Below are 4386 nucleotides of genomic sequence, written 5' to 3'. Positions count from 1 at the left end.
TTCTTAGAGAAATAAAATAAAATGGTTCCTTTAAACAGGGCTGAGTGGCTGGCCTTTCCTGGCTCCGCTGATAGCTGCCACAGTGAAATGATGGCACAATGATACAAAAAAATAACTCATATTACACCGAGCGCCTCGTCGGCTGCCAGGGATGTCAGAGCTCCTGTCGCAGTCTCAGCTGTAGTTAAACTGACAGCTGGCTGCTGGTGCTGACAGAAGGAGCTGTCGCTCTTTGTGGAAAAACAGCGCATCAGAGACAGTGCAAATCCTTTCACCATGTCGTGAGATTTGACTAGAGAAAAAAATGCTAAAAACTTTGACCCTACCAGAGAAATGTCAAGTCTGTCAGTTAGTTTTGAACAAACTGTCATTGTTCTTGAGAAAATGGGTTTTGTGCCACTTCATGATGTCTGGAATGAATATTTTAATGTCCACTATAAGGCCAAAAATATGTAGACATTTCACTTCCTGGATGTTTAAGCTGCAAAAATCTCCTTCACTTCACTTCACTTCAAAATGTAACTGCTGAGAAGTTAAAAACTAAAAAGAGCTTGGATTTCTGACTGAGAGAGATGGAAAGCAAGTTATGCACCCTTGCATGGCCTCTCTATATTCCCAGGGAGTTTAGATTTTCTGCTTCATGCTCAGTCACCACAAAAGGCCAAATTTAGAAACAGCATTATGGAAATGGAACTATATCGCTCAGTGAGACGGCGCACAGAGGCAGCCAGTGACCTGATCCTTTGTAACAGTGCACAGAATGTGCAACCAGTGTGATTTAGCTCAAACAGGGAGAGATTTTCCAATCTGACCTGCAGGTATTTATGAGTCTTAAACCATAATCCAGTAAAATACAATTCAGCATCATTTGCAGGCGGAATGGTTAAGACATTGCTTTGGAAACTACAGCAGCAATCCAAATAAACATAGAACACAGGGCGGTAACAGTCCAGACATGTTCAACAACGACAATGAAAAGTCAACATGTTATAAGAGCGGCCCCCGGAGTCCGCTCTTTGTACAGATTATCCCTGGATTTTGAAGCGGAGCTGAGAGCTGAGTGCTGCTCTGAGCCCCGTCACCCTGGGGGAGCTCATTACCAGCACTCCAGGCTGGGATTTGAGGCATGTCAGCCTGTACTCTGCTGTAATTAATTCCACTTCTTTTGGTTTTTCTTCTCCTCCATTAATCTGTGTATTTAATTAAGGTCTGCTTGTTTTAACGGCAGAGAGAGTGAGAGGCAGAAAAAACGACTGAGAAGGATGGGATGAGAGCGCCTGGAAGAGAAGATCAGCCTCAAAGCTACAGACGACTTTTTAAGTAGAACTCCTCCCAATTTATCAGAGTAAACAAACACACAGAGACATTTTCTGTGTGTGTTTCCCACAGACACACCACCGATAACACACTGCATGATGAGCTGCCACTCAGGTTTCAGATAAGAAACCCTCCTGACTGCGACGTTCTGTCTGGTGCTTTTACTGGGACAGTATCACAGCAGACTGCAACCAACAGCAGGTACATGCTGACAAATGCTGTGTGCAAATATTTACATTTTATTTAGCATTTTCCACAAAAGTATGCAGTCACAAAAAGGTATTTAAAGTCACCACTGGATGTGTTCTTACCACATGTTACAGTAGGCTATGCAGCGCTGAGACAAAGCTATGACAGTGTCAGTAAAGAAGTGGTTCAAGGTTCATCAGTGTGGAGCCGTGATCATTTTGGCTGGTTCTGGAAACAGTTTTTGTAGAACAAAAGAAAAGCAGCAAAGAGCTGAGGTTCAGTCGATATGTGGAGGATACGGCTGAAAATGATGAGTCTGACTGATTAACTGAAAAAATATTCAACAGACAAGAAAATAACTCAACTACTTAATTGCTTGTTCTGGAGCTTTCAACCATATCACATGATTCTCATGAACAGATTGAGTTCAAATCAACATCAGTGAGACTTTCTACAGGAGGGCCATGTGCCACTGACACCTAAAGTTATTTTAACATTATGCTTGGCCCGACAATAATATTAGAATGCAACACCTGAACAATAGGTGTCACTATGACCACATATGACACATAGATATAAATGTGCACCCCTGTTATGCGTCCTTTGGCACTTTGTGACAGATCCACTCTGCTGAAAACGGTGAATCTCACCCGATCCAGAGCAATTCATCACCAGTAGTTTCTAAAAATTGATCGTAACATTCTGATGTGTGCTGGCTGAGGCAGTGAAATCGATGTGATGATATGCATTCCCCTCAAGATGTATTCCCCCTGTTAACAACTGTTTACTCTAGCGCCCCCTCTTGGTGGTTAGGGTTAAGATAAGTTTTGGGTTAAAACACATTTCGATACAACACCGGCACCACGAGGGGCTCCGCCAAAACAACACAGGATCATCCAGAAACAGTCGGATCTTTTTTTAAAACGCAACATGATGTCATCGTTGGTCAATCACATACATGCAAGCGCCCATTCCTGGTGGATCACTAAGGTGAATGCTTCCTGTGGTCACGACCTCCAGTTACCCAAACTAACATGTAACATGTCCTTGAAGTTTGAGCATTACAACTTAACGGCAACTGAACTAACTCAAGCTACTGATGAAGAACGTGCGATGTGTCAGAAGTGCCAGAACACAGTGAGTAAGTGGACTTAACTTGAGATTGTTCTGTCAGTGGCTGTTTACAAGGTCAAGAATGAATTTAATAGTTTAAACAAAATCATAAAAAAAATTCCCATCACAATTTACATGATGCTTTCAGACTGTTTTGTTTGGCCACCAGCATAAAGCCCCAACATACTCCATTTATAGTGATCTAAAACAGAAAAGCAGAACATTCTCACAAATGAGAAGCTGGAGCTGGATCCTGTTTGAAGTTTTTGCTGCAAACGATTGGTCATTTTAGAGTATTAAACCTGGGTTTGGTTAATGTTCTGTAACACGACTTCTTATGGTTTCAGCACTAGTGGAGAGCTTGATTAAAACTTGATGTGCAAGGTTAATAAATTATTCTGTTCTCTTCAGCGCCAGGCCTTAAAAAGTACAGACTGGCAGTGAAATATCTGGATCTCTGAAATGAGAGGGACGACAGCAAGACCTGAAGAAGAGATGTATAAACAAACAGAATAGACATGACACGTGACAAGGCTACAGCAACAAGGATGTAAAATCTAAAAGGTTCCGTTTTTAAGAAAGTGTCTTTCTTGGCATTCAATCCACAGCTCCTAACCAAAAGGGTTCAAAGTGTTGCTTTAAAAATTGCTGTGCAATAATAAGAGTACAAAAATACATACAGTCACAACAAAAAGTCATGACACTGTTTGCAGGTTCCTGGTTTTCTGCGTAAATTGTCATGAAATGTGATCTGATCTTTACCAAAGTTACAAATATCAACAAACACTATTTCTAAGCCGATAAAAGACAAACAGTCCTGATCTTTCATGTCTTTATTTAACACATTAAACATACCAGTGGCGGGCCGTGCATTTGGTACCTGGGCCTTCAGTGGAGACTTACCCGACTTAATTCACCTCTTAATACCACCACTGTACGTCACAATTATAGAAACCATCAATGCTATACAAAAACGCAATATAATAAAGTGTGGCATTACAGAGAGAGAGGTATTGAGGGTGAATACCGTTTTCACTAAAGCAAGAAACCCAGTTAAGACAACTCCAGACCTCTACACTACAACCTCAAATGTGCCACGTACATCATCTAGAGCAATTCAGAATCAATATTTATCTAATAACATGACAAAAACATACAAAATGTAAATTAAATACATCATACTCACCAGAGATGCTATTTATTTATAGACAAAATCCATCCTCATGGAGGTGATTTTGACATCATTGTGGGCCAGCTAGCTGGCCCTGTGAGGCGAATTTGAAATTTGATTGGTTAAAGAAACAGTCCCATTGCTAATATAGTTTAAGTTACATGGGCCAGCACTTCTGATTCTGAAGGCCCTGGTCGGATTAGATTGACATGGCAACACATAGAGGCTGAAATCTGATTGGACAAAAAATATAACATCCACATACACATACTGGAAGCGGTGCAGCCAAGAGAAATACTACGAAATGAAGAGAACAGACTGTTGGGAATAAATTAATACAATTTCATGGAACAAATATTAGAACTTCGGTTGTAAATGTAGGTCAGTGCTTCTAATGGTGTTTAGGCCAGCAGAGAAGGCCGTGCTGGCCCTGACGGCCCACCACTGAAACATACAAAGTGATGGTGGCCAAAGTCACAGCAACACCAGGCTTCTGATGTCACTACAGGTCAACTGGAGTCAGGTGTTAGCAAACCTGGAGTCCAACCAATGGAACGAGAATAGAGGTGGAACGACCTGGACTTGTAAAAACACTC

The sequence above is a fragment of the Monopterus albus genome, unplaced genomic scaffold, assembly GCF_001952655.1.
Source record: "Monopterus albus unplaced genomic scaffold, M_albus_1.0 scaffold615.1, whole genome shotgun sequence".
Taxonomy (NCBI): domain Eukaryota; kingdom Metazoa; phylum Chordata; class Actinopteri; order Synbranchiformes; family Synbranchidae; genus Monopterus; species Monopterus albus.
Note: the sequence above shows the minus strand (reverse complement) of the source record.